The sequence below is a fragment of the Halichoerus grypus genome, chromosome 2 (assembly GCF_964656455.1).
Source record: "Halichoerus grypus chromosome 2, mHalGry1.hap1.1, whole genome shotgun sequence".
Lineage (NCBI taxonomy): Eukaryota > Metazoa > Chordata > Mammalia > Carnivora > Phocidae > Halichoerus > Halichoerus grypus.
In genome coordinates this window covers 201,469,459-201,486,484 of record NC_135713.1, presented here as the reverse complement: position 1 = coordinate 201,486,484, position 17,026 = coordinate 201,469,459, and positions in this window count along the sequence as shown.

The window sequence follows — 17,026 nt, the reverse complement described above, 5'->3', positions numbered from 1 at the left end:
TCCACAATGGAAGAGGTCCAAAGTAATCAGTCTTCAACTAAGTAGTCTGTGGGTGCCCTTGGAACATCACCAGCACCCAGGATCCGGGCCCAGTCCGTATAAACCATTTCCAATTAGCAATGGAATTTTATGAGTGTGTTAGATGACCCATACATAATGGACAGCCTGGGTCACACATGACACTCAATACTTTAGGGATAATCACCTGCTGTCCTATGTTTCTCATGCTAGCACAGTAACCCTAGGACCTCTGTAACAATTGTATGTCAATAAATTGAGACTCATTTAGACTTATGTTCTTCCCTCCATTGTTGAGCATCCTAAAAATCTATTCCCACCCATATTTCCCCCCAATTTATCAGTAAAATGAGAAAAATCCTTGGGGAGGGTATGTGCTATGGTGAGCACTGTGAATTGTGTAAGACTGATGAATCACAGACCTGTACCACTGAAACAAATACTACGTTATATATTAATTTTAAAAAAAAGACCAAAAAAAAAAGCCACACATTTTTGTCATTTACCTGAAATTTAAATTTAAAAAAAAAAAAAGAAAAAAAGAAAAATCCTGAAGTTACGTTGGTTTCAAATCCTTATTCTCCCCGGTTTGTGTTTGCCATTGCCCTTCCTTTGGAGGCATGCTGGGATATAACTGATCATTTCCGGAGACAATACAGGGTAGCGCATGAGGAGAACTGGCTTTCTCTTGGAGGGTGACTCCTTCAGGCAAAGCAATTACAGTGTCTTCAAGAAGTGTTTCAGAAGACTGAAGGAAGGGCAGTGTGTTTCAGCTGACAAAGGAGGCTCTTTGAGGATTTAGAATTCAGAAAATTCCAAGGTTTTCAAATCCTCCCATATATCTCTGTTTTGCTTTTCTGGGTCCCACTGCTTCCTGACCAATGCTTTCTATGGAAAACACAGCCACCCCAGCACAGATATTCAGCCAAACATGGGGATCAAATTTTGCATTTGTTTTTCTACCTTTCTCAGCCTTATGGACACAAGAGGTAAGAGGATATTTAAGAACTGTCATAAGAGATCTCTAGGTTTCCGTCTTTTCCTTGAGCGCATATTTCAGGACTGGAGCTTACAAGTGTGTTTTCTCTAAGCTGCTATTAGCACTGCTTGAGGGGACTGCCTCTCAGGCCTCATGTCCTTGACTGTTTGATGGCCGAAACTTGTTCCCTCAAGGCTTTGTCTTTGATGGGCCCTTCATTCCAGGTGACTGTAATTGAGAGATGGGGGTAGGTATTAGCCTCTGGATCTTCTCTGGGGACCTAACAAAGACATTCTCCTCTGCTGTTCTGAGGGAAGGACCAAAAGGCCGTTAGGTGAAGACTGTGGGCCAGATGGGGTGCTATGTGCCCTAGTCGCCTCCTTTAAAGCTCGACTTCCAGATGATTGCCCCACTTGGCTGACAAGGAAGGTGAGATCCAGGAAATCTTACTCTGGCCAAGATGGTGATAGGCAGTGGCAGGATTGGTTCTGCTTTGCACGGAGGAGGCAGGAAGTGACTTCGCGGACCCTGCTCCCTAAAGCTTTCCAGGTGCAACGTTCTACACCCCTCCACCATGTAATAAATGGTTGAATCTGTGAAAGTTGGAAGCACTTGGGAGCCCAGGGGTCATTCTTTTCCCCCCTTCCTTCTAAACTGAGGTATGATATATATATAACAAAGGCACAGACCTTAAGTGTATACAGTTCCACCCATTTTTACCTACGCGCCCCTGGGCCGAGCCCCGCGACAGGGTCTTGGGAAGCCACAGGCGTGAGCTCCCCAGGTCTCAGGTGCACTCCCCCGCCCTGGCTACGTGCCCTGGTCAGCCGCCCGGCCCGCAGGTGCCACCCGCCTGCCCCGCCAGCTGAGGTTGGGCTGCCTGCGCGGGCGCTCCTTCCGGGGCGCGGCGGGCGCCGGGTCACTGGGAGCCTGCCGGGCCGCCTCCCCCGGGCGCCTGGCGCGACGCCGGGGCCGGGTCCCCGGGCGGGCTCCGCGGGCTGCGGGCGGCTGTTTACCTGCGCGGGGCGGGGCCGGGGCCGCGGGGCGGGGCTCCCGGGACGCGCTGGGACCCGCCCCTCTCGGCCGCCCGCCTGCAACGAACTCGCAAGGCCTTCACCCCGCTGGGCTGCAGCGAGGCCATTCCGGCTCCACGGAAGAGACCGCTGGCTTCCCGGGACTCAGCTGTCTGCAGGCTTGTCCCTTGCAGCGGTGGACCCGGACTGGGGGGATCCGAAGTGCATACAATTCGAGGAGCGCTCTCTGGGGAAAATAAAAGGACACACACACACAATTAGGCACAGGGCTTTGGAAGGGGCACCTGAGTCCAGCGCCCCTGTGGTTCAGGCCTGCCTCACTGGCTGTAAGGTAAGTTCACCTCTGTAAGTACACCCCGAGCCGTAATTGACCCTGCCTGACAATGCTAGGGGATCTTAGAGGTCCCAGAACTTCGGGAGTTTTATTGAGTGAGTTCACTTTGTGATCATCTTCCTAACCCAGCCCAGCCCCTGCAGCTGTGACAAGGGGTGGACTTGTGTTCACAGGCAGGAGGAATACTACTCAAAATTGTGCTGCTCTGTCCAGGAGCAGAAAGAACTACACCTGGAAGAAGTGTTTTCCTTCTTCCCGAAGAAGGAGGAGGAGGAAGGCTGGCCTTGGGCTGCAGGGAGCGAGGGCGGGAAACAGCAACCCTAAGCCTTCCTTGGGATCCACTCAACCCTCTTCCTTTCTCGTTCTCCTCCTCTTGACAGGGCCTGGGCATTGCCAGCGAATGAGAGCAAAGGGGTCCCGCGTGGCCACCATCTGTCCCCAAGAGCTGAGGTCTATGCGGCTTCTGATGGGGTTGCTCAGCCTCAGGATCCCCAAGTGTCCTCAGGGCACTCGGCTGTGCCCTCTCTTCCAAGACATGGAAGCCGTAGGTGGATGGATGAGTGAAAAGAGCAGCTGGATTAGGTAGGCCCAGGGAAAGGCCTAGGATTCTTTTTGCACAGGGTAAACCTTGGGACCTGTATCCCAGCACCGCTTGCTTCTTCCCCCGATTAAAAGATCAGATCGGAAATTGTGTGGCATCTCCTCTGATGTATTTGCCCCTCTCTGGGAAACTTGCAACCACAACGTTAACAAGTCTTTTAGTGGCCTTGTTGTCTAGCAAGGAGGGGTATGGATCTAGAGTGTTTGGAGTTGGTGAGGATGGGGTTTAAGGTCAGGCTTAAGTCCCTTCGCTGATGGCGAGCCATGACCTCCAAGAAGTCCAGGATGTGTCAGGGAAGAAGGAAAAGGTAGGACAAGCCTGGCGGGAGCATGCAGAGCAAGGGGAGACCCTTAGGCATAGTTTGGTTTTGTTTTCTAGGTGTGCAGTAGGGGTATTGGAGGTGTACCCCCTTCTCTGCCCTTGCCTTTTAGCTTTAGGGTTGCCTATGCACTTGGGTCTGCAGTCCACACTGGTCACTACCACACTGTGGAGGGTGTCCCATCGCAAAGAACAATCAGCTGTTTTAAGATTAGTACTTAGATTTCTATTTCATCAAAGTTTCTCTTGAACAGGAACCTGCTCCCTTTGTGCTCTTTCAATGAAAATGCTGATTGAACTTACTCTGTGAAATTATGGGGGATGTAAAATTGGTCACTCACTAGCAAGTCCATAATATAGGTTAAAAGAAAAAAGACCTCAGTCTCTTAAATAAATGGTTCATGAATCTATAGATTTCCTTCCATGTGGGCATTGTTCATATTTAGTAACTTGGTGGGAGATGGTCACTGTCTGAGTTTTCTAGTGTTGTGTAACTACCACCAGCTGTGTGGCTTAAAGCAACCCACATTATTGTTTCAATTTCTCTGGATCAGGGGTCTGGACATGGTTTAGCTGGATCCTCTGCTCAGGGTCTCACAAGGTTGTAGTCAAAATGTTGGCTGGGCTGTAGCCTCTGGAGGCTCGACTGGGGAAGAGTCCACTTCCAAGCACATGCGGGTGGTTGGCAGAATTCAGTTCTTGGCAGTTGTAGGACTGGGAGCCCAGCTCCTTGCTGACTGTTGGCTGTGGGCTTTCCTTAGCTCTGAGGGGCCACCTGTGGTTCCTAGAGGCCGCTCACAGTTTCTTAGCCCATGGGCTTTCCCAACATGGCTGCTTACTTCATCACACCAGCCTCTGTGGGAGTGTGCTAGCAAGAGGGAGTCTTATATCATGTAGCAGAATCACAGGAGTGACATCCTATCACCTTTGCCATGTTCTCTGGGCTCATAAACCAGGTCACATGAGTTGATTTCATAGGTTCACGGTCGTCTTTTTCATCAGTCAGGCTAAGCATGACACAGAAGACCACGTGGGTAGGATATGACTTTATTCTCTCGCATATCCACTTCAGAGTGGTGTGCAGTGAAAAATTGGACAGATTGAATGAGTAGGGGGGAGACTGGAGTCAAGGGTGCCCACCTGGAGAGATGGACTGTCCCCTGTGAGCCCTGGGGATCCTGGTCCTTCTGCCCTCCTCAGAGGGATGTCCATGGGCTGATACCCCAGAACTGTGGGTCAGAGCTGTGGCCAACTCTTGACTTCTTTATATGCCCCAGCGGCAGGAACTGGGGATGCTGATTGCTTGGGGAGAAGCATCGCAGTCTACTCCCTCCTGCCCCATCCTCTCTCATTAGCAGGGCTAAGTAGACATGCTTCAGAGTCCAGGTAACAGTTTCCCTACAGACATGGGAAGAGGCTGAGATGCTTGAATGTTGGTCACTCTCTTTAGTTTGGTCTAGAAGCTTTTACAGATCAGCTCCTGTTACATATTTCATGGCAGTGGTCGTCTGTGTCTCAGCCATTGGCTGTACTTTGCAGACAGGAGGGAAGGATGGGAGACACAGGGACAACAATCACCAAATACCAGTCTACTACCAGACCTTTAAGAGCGTATAGACCTAGCGACCTCCCAGGGATTTTTTTAATGTACATCTCTGTACATTCACACCTTGTGTAAATAGACTTCTATAACAACAACAACAACAACAAAAACCTTGTAGATCAGAATCAAGCCTTAACTTTCTTGCTTTGGAACCCAAACTTTAATGTCAGGGAGATGTGAGATGCGTAGACTTTTGGGTCATCTGGCAGAGCTTAAAGTGGACCATGCTCTGGAAACTAGAAAGGTTTGTGAACCTATACTGTCCTCCTTCCTAGAGCTGTTTCTTTACCCAATAGGTTATGCATCTTTAGGAGGAGGGGTGAGGTAGGCGTGTGTGTTTGTTTAATGTAGAATTCTTGGCAAATGTAAATTTCTTGGCAAACCTATCAGTTTGGCAGGTGCTGAAAAGTTCTTTTTCCAAACCAGGAAGACTCTGCTGCCACTTTCCCCTCATCATCTTCACAACTCCACCAGGCAGAGCGCCCACCTCTCTCAGCTCTCGGTAGACCCAGGCACCAGCCACAGCGACAGTGTCTGGGTGGATGACACAGCCATCAGCATTCGAGCTTTTCCTCAATGGGCTCTGTCATTCTGAACATTTGTTTCCCAGCTTTGAAAGACAAGGGTGAAGATGGGTGGGTGGTTTAACCTCATCGTAGGGTTTGGGTTGTGGTGGGGTTGGGAAAGAAGGGGCAGGGTAAAGAGGAAGGAGAGAGGGACGTTAACAGGGATCCAGACTGGGACTGTTGGCACCATTGGAGAAATGTGCTACCATAGCCCTGAACGGCCAGATGTCATCATGGCTGTGGGCAAAGGCAGGATTCTTGAAGGCAGCTCCCTGAGAATTCACAGCGCTGACTGCATGTCCGTGTAAGATGACAACGCTGATAGTCTGGCAGATCGTGCCCAGCCTTGGCAGGGGAGCTCCAAGCAGGGCTTTGTGGTTTGGAAAAGTGCAGCAAACAAGTAGGGCACAGGACTGCCTGGGCAATACCACCTTCTGTGCCCAGGGCTGCCGCCGCCACCCACACACCGGCTCCTCCCACCGAGAGACTCGCTTTCATTTCCTCCCCACTTTCATTGATGGGGGAGGCAGGTCCCACCTGTTTGGCCCCTGGGGCTGTTAACCCATAAGCACCTGATGCCTTGCTTTTCGCTGGGTCATTGACTTGCTGTGTTGCTCGTGCCCCGTGAATTGGTTAGCACCACTCCTCATAGAGATTTTGTTGGCAGGTGTAAAGAGGAATTGAGCCAGCCTGGGGGATGAGATGTCTACATAAGCAAAGGAGGGTAGGATCTTGCCAATCGGAAGGAGAGAGAGCACCTATGCATTTGGATGTGACTGACAATTCAGGGAATGGATGGGTGATTTTTGATATTCCTTCTAATCTTAATCTCCACCGGCATAATCCACTAAGAATAAAAACAGCAAGAGGAAAAGATTCAGTGGATAACATCCACTTGAGCAGAGCACCAGTTGAAAGTGGAACTCTTGCAGACAGCCCACAGAAATGATAACAGGGTCCTTCAGGTTATGTGGGATGCTTGACCGAGGGGGGCTAGGTGATTACACGGGATTTTGCCGCCATTATACCTGGCTAGGCTGCCTTTTGTCCTGCTCATAAGTCTCTGTGACAGCCGCCTTCTGAACCATGCCTACAGCTTTGACCAAATGTGTCCCGTGTTTGGGAACGGTCTCAGTGCATCTGATCTCTGCCGTGACATAATCTGGTGCTACAGCAGAAGTACTTGGAGAGTAAATGTCACCAGGTGTTGCTGTTCAGTCCCACCAAAAATGATGAGTGGTTTACTGTCCAACCCCGCGGGAGCCGACTCACCTTTCTGCTGCCGTCTGGCTAAAACAACAACAATAACAAGTCTACTTTAGCCGCTATAATTCCAAAGCAAGGCCAGATCTGATCATTTGCTTTACAATGCATGTGGAAGTCTTATGTTGGCAGATTTAGTCTTTCCTCTGTGTTTTCAATCTTTAAAAGTTGTTTTTGTTCAAATTTTATTATGGAGAATTTTGAACCTACACCTCAAGTAAACAGAATGGTGTCATGAACCCCCTTGTATCCATCAGCCCGTTCCAGCAGCCACCAACCTGTCTGGCCACCTTCACCTCCGTCTTCCTCATTATTTTGAAGGGAAAAAAAAAAAAAGACGGAAGGAAGGAAGGGAATCCCAGACATTTGTGTCATTTTATTCATAAACAGGTCAGTATGTATCTCAAAAAAGGAAAGGATTTATTTTTTACATGACCCTGATACCATTGTTTTACCCCCCAAAAATTGACATTATATAATTTGCTTTAAATACTGCATATACCTTATTCCCTCCCTTTAAGTTGAGTGGGTGGCCTTTGGCCAAAAACAATAAAATCTTACCTGATATTATTTAGCTCACATATCCTATATTTCGAAAGGAATCGGTGCTTTTCTCAAAACTCATTCACTGGCTCATCTCCTTTCCCTAAATAAGCCTGAGGGGGTAAGTGCGGGGAATGAGACCCAGGGAGTGTGGCTTGCAAGCAGCACTAATCCTAACCCTGAACTTGCCTTGCCCCCATGGCCGAGGCAGCTTGTGCCCATGACCCCACCCAGAGGGACAGCACGTTTGAACACACCCCTCCTTGCTTGTCCCTCCGTCTGTGCTGAGTGCCAGAGCCCAGCTAGGAGTCCGCAGCGGAACAGTTGTTTGCCGGAGGAAGATGCTTGTATGTTCCGGGCCAAGTGGCTAGCCAGCATGCGGATGGAGGGTGGGCGGGGAGGGGGCACCGGACAGAACCAGACAGCCGAGAATGGTTTGCAGCACTTGTCGGGACATACACATCCTGACGTGGACAGCGGCCACACCGGCTCCCTCCAGGCTCTCCTTGGCCACAAAGTCCCCCAGCTTTTGTAGAGCCTGCCACCTCTCTGGCTGCAAAGGACAGTGGCACACCTTTCTGGTTATTGTAGGGAATCTCATTTGGAAATTTATCCTTCCGTTTTCCCTCTTCCCAGACAGGGTTGTTTCTTTTTAAACTGCCAGGCACAGGAGCTGGGGGTGCGCACTGCATCGTGGCTCATCGTGTTTGTTACCGTAGCTACGGGAGCCCTCGGCTCGCCTGGAAAAATGATTTTTCTTACTGCAGCTGTCTCGGGGCTGGTTTTGAGAAAGGATGTGTCAGAGTTTCAGGGGCACCTTCTCTGGCCCTGGTTGGCTTCTGCGGATCAGAGCCCAGCGCCCCCCTCCCCTTGGCCCCACCCCTCCCCAGGTCCCCACCCCGGGGCTTTTAGGTTGACTGACACTTTGCGTGTCAGGGAGAGCTGCCTACTGCAAGCCTGGGGCTTTGCTGGAGAATGTGGATCATAACTTGCATTGTGTTCATCGAGGGCCCTGACAAGTGCTGATGGATCTGGCTTCCTTGCGAAGCCTGAGCTCTGGGCGGGGACAAAGGGGAGCATTGTTTGGCAGGGCAGGCCTCTGCCTGTGAGCCCGCTCATTTGCCTGATGGTGGAGACAGGTGTATTACACGCTCGGCGTGCCGGAGCGACGCTGGGTGATTAAGATCTTGGCTGTGTTCCCCAGGGCCAGGCGCAGATGTGCAGAGAGGAACGGCTGTGGTCACTCTCCTCTCCCTGGAAACCGGCCCCTGGCTTTTCTTCTCTTAGCTTGCTCTTCTGAGCTCTGCTCCTAAAAATGGCATCTCGTGGGGGACCAGGAAACTCTGGATCCTGTCTTGACTCCCTGCCCTTTCCAGCTCGAGGGGGAGCAGTAGGGCGCTGGGCACCGTCGAGAGGGAGGCACCCTGAAACCTCCTGGGTTGTCGGCATAAGTCTGTAAAACCATTTTCATCATTTTTAAAATTAAAATGTTAGTTTATTAAGTACCAGGTAAGTAACGCTTAATCAATCAAATGGCGTGACAACATTTGTAAGGAGTCAGTCATGCTCTGCCCTCTTCTTCCTCAACGGTGAATCTGCTCCCCACAAACACCTTTTTCAATTCCAATTATATGTTTCTTTTGATATTTACCTCTGATTTCCCAATACCATGCTTGTCCTGGCATTTCTCCCTATTTAGGATACTATCTATTGACTTCTTACCTTGAAAAGTGAAAGTTCCCTTAGCCTCACGTCTGGGTTCAAGGCTAAAAGCCTCCCTGCAGTGTCTTAACCAAATAAGGAGATGTTTCTCTCGAGTAACTGGAAGCCTGCTCGAGGCTCAGCCTGGGATCGGAGCAGGGGTCCCGCGGTGTCACTGGGGACCCTGCCTCCCCCTGCCACACCACGCTGGAATCCTCAGCACGTGCCTGCCTGACAGCCACTCTTCCTCTTCTCAACAAAGTGACCCCGATTCTGTACAAAGCCGCAACATGCCTAGGATCGTAGGCAGTGATGTCTGCGTTCTAGTCCCCAGAACCCGTGAGTATCTTCTGTGACAGGCCTGAGAAACAAGGTTGCCAGCAGAATGAAGGTCTGCTGACCTTGAGATGGGGAGATCCCCCTGGATTATCAGGATGGGCCCAGGTTCACCACAAGGGTCCGCATGAGTGGAAGATGGAGGGGAGGACACTGGAGGGATGTGTTGAGAAAGACTCGCCTGGTCATCGCAGGCTTTCAGGATGGAGGGGGTGGTGAACCGAGGACTACGGGTGGCCATCAGAAGCTGGAGGGGCAAGCAGGTGGATTGTCTCCTGGAGCCTCCAGAAGGAGGTCGACCCTGCTGATGCTCCCTTCCCTGCTCAGGGCCCCTGCTGCTGGACGCTATTCAGATTTCTGGTCTTTCAGACGTGATCTCTTTCCCTCCTCTCTTCACCTCCTACCTCCCTTCTCAGAAGGTCTCCTTTTCATTCCTAATGGGCTGAAATTTTGTGATACCGCTTCTTGGTGTGGATCTGGTTTCATTCATCACACTGGGCCCTTGCCATGAAACTTTCAACCCTGGAAACATGTGTCCGTTTTGTTAAATTATTTGTCTCACAGTTTTCTTCCCCTCAGATTTTTCTGTTTCTCTCTTGGAATTGTTATTTGGTGGATCTTGAAACTCCTGGCTCGACCCTCTTTCTTATCACCCCTCTTGTATTTACCATGTCCTTCTCTGTCTCTGCTTCTCAACATTATCTTCCAATTCTGCCACTTTCTTTAAATTTCTGCAGTCACGTTTTTCATTTCCAAGAGCTCATATTGCCGTGATAAACCTTCGTGTGGCCTCCTCACTTCTTGGATGCAATACTCTCTTCTGTCTCTCCCAGGGTGATAATGAAAGGAGTTAGTAGGTTTTATTATGTTTTTGTTTTCTTCCACTCCCTGCCTCAGTTTCTTCTGGGTTTCTTTCTTCTCCCTCTGCCCCATTTTGTTGTTTTGGTCTCTGTCTGTCCTACTTGGGACTTTCCCCCGATGTCTGGTGATGCCTCATTGAAAGCTTGAGCAGCAGAAAGGAGGACACAGAAATAGGGTAAGGCCACGTGAAGACAGAGGCAGAAATTGGAGTGATGCTGCCACAAGCCAGGGACTGTCGGGAGCCACCCAGAGCTGAACTTGGGAAGGAAGGAGTCTCCCCTAGAGCTTTTGGAAGGAACGTGTCCCTGCCGACACCTTGAGTTTGCATGTCTGGCTTCTGGACCATGAGAGAAGCGTTGCTGTTGTCTTAAGCTGCCGAGTTTGTGGTCATTCTTCGTAGCAGCCCTTGGAAACAAATACTCTATCCAAGGCTGCAAGAAGAGAGGGGAGGTCAACGCCAGCAGGATCCCTCCCGTTTGTTAGGAAAGCCAAAGATTTCCTAGAAGCAGTCTCCCTGTAATGCCTCCTTGGTCAGAAATATGTAAAATGGCCAATCCTCGCCGCAAGGAAGTCTGGAAAAGCCAAGAGTAGAATTTCGTTTTTCCAGATATGGCGGTTCTGAGTTTTGATGACTCTCTCTGCTCTGGTTGTACAAAAATGAGTCTGCTTATTGCTTCCCCGGAGCCAGGTGCCTAGGGAATGTCTTCTCTCTGCAACCCCCTTTTCCTATCACCTCCTTCCTCCTTGTTTTCTCCTATTTCTCTAGCAGCCTCCATCCTGTACGTAGCTCAGAGGAGTGCCTTGAATGTTAACTAAGATCATAGGCGGTGAACTTGCGCTGCGTATCGTTTGTGCTCAATAAGCTTCCGGGGGAAGGAGGCTTATGCAGGTGGGATTAGATGTAAAAAATGAAAGTGAGAATCGACTTTGTGAATGCTGAGAAAGGAGCAGCCTTAGAGGTGTCTAAGAATCGAATGAAGCACCATGTGCCTTCGATTAGTAAATGCAGTGCTCCTGGAAGCCGGGTCATGATCTGGACCAATGCTCTTGACACTTGAATGGGCATTTAAAAACCGGGCATAGAATTTGCCAAATGCAGATTCCCAGGTGCCTGCGCCATCCCCTCCTTATTGGATGGGTCTGGAACAGGGCCTGGGAATCTATTTGTAATAAGCCGCCCCCCCCCCCCCCCGGTGGTCCAGCCACTTCCCATCTGCGACCAGATCCCTGAGATTCATTCCAATCCCAGGATTGCGAGCTTCCGTAAGCGCTGCCTGAGTTGATGGTCAGGTGCTTTTTGGAAGAAGCAGGAGACAGTGCTCCCTCCCTGGCTTTTTGGCAGGGATTGGGGCCTAAGAGGCCTTCAGTCTCCAAGGAGCTCTGCACAGAGGGGGCTCCGGTGGTGTATTTGGACTGCCTGGGAGCTGCAGGCGCATGGGGCCCAGAGGCGGGGTGCGCCTGGTTGTTGCAGGGTGGGTGGGACGAGCCACAGCGTTCTGTGCATGGTCTGTTATTACAGGCTCCTGTCAACCCCCGGGGGCATGCAGACAGGGATGCACGGCCACCTGCTAGAACAAAGGGAGAGGAGGTTTCTGCGGGGTGGGTGGGGGAGACTGTACCTCCCCGAGCACAGGGTTCCAAGGAAGTGGGGTGGGGGGGAAGCTGGATAGAAGCAAAGTTGGACAGTGTCCCCTTTAACATTCCAGCAATGATGATTCCTCTGCCTTGCCCTGTCCAGACCTGAAGAATGTTCCCGTCTTGTTGTGTGAACGCCTGCATCTCTCCACTACCCATCGGCTTTATTCGCTCTCTCCGTACCACAGCGCACAGTCTCCCAGATACATCTGCTTCCCTCCCTGTGACCACCTCTTCCATCTTCTCTTCTATGCAGAAGGCGCTAGAAGCAGAGCTCTTAGATCAGCACCCAGCACGTGGGAAGCAAGCAGGAAGCACCCGCATCGATTCATTGTTTGATAGCCCTGGGCACACCTCCTGCTGACCTCACGCTCACCCAGGTCTCCCTCGCCGCCCCCTGCCCCTGCTACCCTCCGCCCACCTCCCTCACCCACTCTGCACCCCTGCCCTTCCCAGCTCTGTGGGGTCTGGCACTGTTTTATTGCCAGCCCGTTTCCTGGCTACACAAAGGGGGCCTTTGTTACAGGTTCCTTCCAGATGTTGAGTATTTGGAAAATATTCCAATCAGAAGGTGTTTGTCCTCTAGATGCCCTCAGAAGGGTCCAGGACAGGGGTTCAGGAGTGGCAATCCCAGGCCTTGGGAGTTGGGACTCCCTGAGAGAACTGGGGAAATCGTGAGTGCTTTTTAGTATCGTTTCCCCCGGCCCCCTCAGTTCGATCCCAATCAGTGCACTCACCACTTAACCAATGTGCCCGTGAGGCCCCACACCCCGCCTCTCTCTGGCGTAGGTGAGCCTTTCAGGTGACTAAGCTGGGTCACGTGCCTGTCGTATGTGATCCAACAACAGTGAGAAGCCCAAGGTGCTGTGGACTGAATTCTGCCCCTGAAATTCGTGTGTTGAAGCCCTAACCCGCAGTGTGACTATTATTTGGAGATGGGGCTTTCAGGGAGGTGATCAGGGTTTAGTGATGTCATGGGGCAGTGTCTTAATCCAATAAGATTGATTGCCTTATAAGAAGATGAAGAGAGAGATTTTGCTCGATCGTGCTCTGTCTCTCTCTCTGCCATGTGAGCACCCCACAAAAAGGCAGTCCTCCACAAGCCTTGAAGAAAGCTCTCACCAGAACCTGACCATGCCGGGACCCTGATCTCAGACTTCCAGCCTCCAGAACTGTGGGAAGGAAATGTCTGTTGTTTAAGCACCGCCCCCCCCCCCATTGTCACAGCCACCTGAAGTGACTAAGGCGTAAGACAAGAATTGTGATTCACTCTCAAGCGCAACCATAGCTTCAAGAAGATGGGCAACTTTTAGATGGAAGCACATAACCAGGACCCGGTGTTCTGATTCCAAATTCAATGCTCTTCCATTACAACATGCCTCCTTTTTATCATTTCTTAAAGAAAAAAATATAACATATCATCCCTTTTGGAGGTTCACCTGCAAGGTGGTGATCAGATGATCTATAATGGTGCCTCCTGTCTCTAGGTGGCTGTCTTGTTCACCTTCCCCCTAAGTCCTGGGAGGTCAGGAAGCTGATTCATAAACACAGAAATTGAGGCCCAGAGAGGTTGGACAGCTGGCTGCAGGTCACACAGCAGGTAAGTCAGAGGGAGGGCAGGACTGGGATCTGGCTCCAGTGGGTCAGCACAGGGCCCTTTTCTGAAGGTCTGAAGTTATGGAAAGGTGGGAAACTCAGGGGCGAGGTTCAGCCATTCCCAGCCAAGCCTGGCCAGTGAGTGGGCCGTGCCAAGCTGTGCTGGGCATCCTCTTTCCTGTCTCTTGGGGACTCCACCTAGTTATAGGCTAGCCCCTCTGTTTCCAGAGGTTAGCCCCCCTCTTTCCTGTGTCACTCTCTGCTCCACCCTGGCCTGAGAGCTCCTCATTCCTCATCAGCAAGCACCCCCTTTAACTGCTCTGGACCTCAGTTTCTCTCTTTACGAAGCACCTATTCTCCTCCAGAGGGCCGTTTATAAAGACCAGGGAGGAAGGACCTCAGGAGGGAAGGGCTTAGGAGGTAGGGGTTTTGGGAGAAGTGGGGCAGCTGGAGAGAGGTTCTCCCACCGGCTGTGTGCATAGCTGCTGAGAAGTTGCTTCCCGTTCCGGAGGTGTGTGGATAATCATCATCCTCATAATACCTAGTTGGGGGTTGTTGGGAGGATTGAGGGGGTTGTTGAGGTTGTTAGTCCCCAAACCATCCTACAGGACTGGGGGATGTCCTGGGATATGAGACCTTCAGTGCTAAATCCAGGAGAGCCCCGGGGCACCTGGGTGGCTCAGTCGGTTGGGCGTCTGCCTTCGGCTCAGGTCGTGATCCCAGGGTCCTGGGATCAAGTCCCATATCGGGCTCCCTGCTCAGCGGGAAGCCTGCTTCTCCCTCTCTCTCTGCCACTCCCCCACCCCGTTGCTTGTGCGCACTCTCTCTCTCTCTCAAATAAATAAAATCTTTTATAAAAAAGTAAAACCAAGAGAGTCCCAGGCAAACCAGGATGAGTTCATTTAGTTACTCTGTCTGGAACAACCCTCTAAGGGAGGAGTTACCCCATGTTTTTCAGGCAAGAACTAAATATTACATGTTGCAGAGGGCCTATCATAGTGTGGATTCTTGTGTCGTTTATATATACACCCCCACCCCTTCCCACTATTCCTGCACCATGGATGTTGGCCTTGGCCATATCACTTGCCTTGGCCGATGGAATGTTAGCGACCATGCCAGGAGAAGGGGGCTTCAGGGTTTGGCTTGGTTTGGTTTCCTGTGGTCTACCTCAAGAAGAGCACATCCCAGGTCGCTACGGGCCCTTCAGTCTTGGATCCAGAGAAAAACACAAGTGGAGCGGTTCTGAACCCAACTGTGGTAGATCATGTTGATAATTAACTCTCTGCCTTGCCCCATCCCATGAATCATGCCCCCCTGAATCCATGCTCCTTTGTAATGTGAAGTTGCCATTTGTGTTATCAAGAGGGGAAGCCTATTTCTACTGCCCTGCCTGCTTGAACCCGGGCTGGCCACCCTGTGACTTGCTCTGACCAGGAGAATGTGGCCAAAGTGATACGTGTGGATTCCAGAGCCCTTAACAGACCTTGCTCACTGGACTCTCGCTCTTTTGGAACCCTGAGCCCACCACGTTGTACAAACGTCAGTCTAGCTTACTGAAGAATGAAGCTATGTGAAAGAGAACCAGTGTCCCCAGAGGATCGCCAGCACCCATTGCTGGACATGTGAGTGAGACCACCTTGGACCCTAGACACCTGAGTGAGCCCAGGCAAGATCAGTAGATCTGCCCAGCCAGCCCCAAGAATCATCATCAGAAAGAAATTGTTGTTTTAAGCCATCAAGTTGTGGGGTGGTGTTTTAGGCAGCAGTAGATAACTGTAGTTTTCAACCCATAGCCCAGGATCCAAGTTCAGCCAACAGGCAACATCAGGTCAAGTTGCCCAGTTGAGTCCATCCCAGATTGGCAGAACCACAGTCCACCTGCAGGCCTGCAAATGTGGGAATAAATGCCTGTTATTGGAAGACAATAGTATTCCATTGTTTGTAACTCTGTTGTGCCAATAACTTATACTAATACGGGGAGATTCAGCCCAGGCGAGGCTGGCTCCAAAGCCCAGTCTTTTTTTTTTTTTTTTTAAGATTTTATTTATTTATTTATTTGACAGAGAGAGACACAGTGAGAGAGGGAACACAAGCAGGGGGAGTGGGAGAGGGAGAAGCAGGCTTCCTGCGGAGCAGGGAGCTTGATGCGGGGCTCGATCCCAGGACCCTGGGACCATGACCTGAGCCGAAGGCAGACGCTTAAGGACTGAGCCACCCAGGCACCCCTCCAAAGCCCAGTCTTAACCACATTGCAGTCCTGTGCTGTCTGTCATCTCATATCCGTGAAACATCCAAGAGATACTGACCTGGGTGCCCAGTGACATTCCCAGTCTGCCCAAAGTGCCCAGAAACCCCGTGCCAGCATGGGTCCTCTTTTATTTTATGGTCCTCATTGTAGAGAACCTTCCACATTGCTAGAAAATGGAGGAGGTAAGGGTTACATACCCAAAAGAACCGATGGGTGAGGAACTATTTTTATGAACTGTAAAGCCTTGCAAACAATATACCTTCAATATAAATTAAGACAGCACAGATTATCCCCAGGAGTGCTAGAGCAAAGAAACACATAAAAAGTAGAGGAACAGAGAAGAAAATCTCAGAAAATATGTTCACGACTTCAGGGTAACAAAGCAGCAGACTCCATGGAACATAAGACTATTTTAATGAGGTTCAACAGCAAAATAGAGCAGCATGTCGTTTAGAGATCCGCACATACGTGTTAAAATTGCAATGAAAATAAAGGGAATAATAAACAGAATTCAGTGTATTTGTCCGTCCGGGGAGCAGGAAGAAGGACACAGACCTTGCTCACTGGACTCTCTTTTGGAACCCTGAGCCCACCATGTTGTACAGACGTCAGTCTAACTTACTGGACAGCTGGGAAGGACTGCACAAGGAATAGCAGTGGTCTTGGTCATGCTCTAGATCATTAAGCTGGGTGGTGGATTCTGGGTGCTCCTGTTACTGTTGCAGTAAGAGTAACAACATCCACACAGGAAGCGGGAAGATATGATCTGTAGGTGTGTGGACTCTGTCTGGGTTTGAATCCTGGTTTGCTACTCACTGGGGTCTTGGGCAAGTGACTTAACCTCTTTATAAAATAGTCCCTAGGGATGCCTGGGTGGCTCAGTCGGTTAAGCGTCTGCCTTCGGTGCAGGTCATGATCCCAGCGTCCTGAGTTCAAGCCCCGTGTCAGGCTCCCTGCTCACAGGGGAGCCTGCTTCTCCCTCTCCCTCTGCTCCCCTGCTCCTGCTCTCTCACTTGCTCTATCTCAAATAAATAAAATCTTAAAAAAAAAAATAGTCCCTAGTCTCTTCATCAGTGAGTAGAAATTAATGACCACAATACCTACCTCAGAGTTAGGAGAAAAAAATGGCTGGAAACAGTGCCTGTCAGGTACATGCAGTGAGTTATGTATATTATTTTGTATCTATCAACTCTCATTCAACAAATGAAGTTGAGCTGGAAAGGATGCACATCTGTGTTCATTCACCCATTCATCATGGATTAAGGTTTAGGCATCAGCTCTGAACTAGACTCAGGGGCTGATACAGATCCACGGAAATACACTGGTGAGTTATGTGGTAATATCAGTTACTGATTTGCAAGCAAGAGCTTAATGCAGCCTGTGTGGTTAC